The sequence below is a fragment of the Cupressus sempervirens genome, chromosome 5, assembly GCF_028749045.1.
Source record: "Cupressus sempervirens isolate cs-2001-9-10 chromosome 5, ASM2874904v1, whole genome shotgun sequence".
Lineage (NCBI taxonomy): Eukaryota > Viridiplantae > Streptophyta > Pinopsida > Cupressales > Cupressaceae > Cupressus > Cupressus sempervirens.
The window spans coordinates 365,565,680-365,566,800 of record NC_143122.1 but is presented as its reverse complement, the minus strand read 5'-3'; positions in this window follow the sequence as shown (position 1 = coordinate 365,566,800).

Genomic DNA, 1,121 nt, shown 5'->3' with positions numbered 1-1,121 from the left:
TCTTTGTCATCAACCATTTATACTATATGTTGCTAAATTGAATCGTAGTGCAACAACTAAAAACTTATATGAATTATTAAAGACTACTCTAATTGAATCTAGAGGTTTGGATAGCATGGAGATTGCCAAAAAGTTGGTGTGTGTTGGAGTAGATGGTGCTTCGATTATGCAAAGTCATAAAGGCGGTCTTTGTAAAAAGATCAAGAATGATTTGGCACCCTATGCTATTCCCATTCATTGCATGGCCCATCGAATGAATCTAGCTTTTGAAATTGTCAACAATTTTGGTTGTGTAAGTAAAGTGGAATCTCTGATCAAAGAGATTTATCAATACTTCTGTCGAAGTCCAAAACGAGTCTAGAAATTTTAACACTTTGCTGTAGGACTTACTGATGGGAGGAAGCTTCTTAAAGACAATGATACCAAATGGATCTCTTTAGATGGACCAGTGCATCAAGTAATGTCTGAATACCCATCATTGCTTGGACTAATCCACTCTGTGTGAGACAAATTCCCTCGGCTATATTCAAGCCTAACTAATGTTAAGGTACTCTTATCTTTAGCAACTATTCTCCCCATGCTATAGGACATGAGAAATATTATAAAAAAGGTTCAACAAAGAGCTATGTACATTGCAGAATATAATAAGCTGTGTAAAATGACATGTAGTAGCATGGATACTCTGTACCGATTATTACCATTAGATGAAACAAAGCTTACAAAGTGGTTAGAAATCTCAAATTTGAACAATCCTGGGAACTTTTGGCATATTGGTGCAAACGATGAGGTATATGCCAGGGTACATGGAGTTGACATACCAATGCAGTACTATGCCCGTGTCAACCCCAACGAAGCAGGAAGCGAAGTTGAATCAGATCCGGAGAAGGTACTTTCATGTGTTACAAGTGAAGCCTTCAAGAAGATCAAAGACTCTGTGCTTGACTCTATCAAGCGAGTTTGCTACAATCTATCATCAGAAATCAAATTCATATTCCCTCCAAAGGAACTGCTGGAAGCAATGTCAATTGTTTTTCCATAATATTGGTCTCTAAATAGTCCAACTGATTTTCAAAGAAGGATGACAACTCTAATTCAGCATTTTTGCACACCTAAAGTAATCA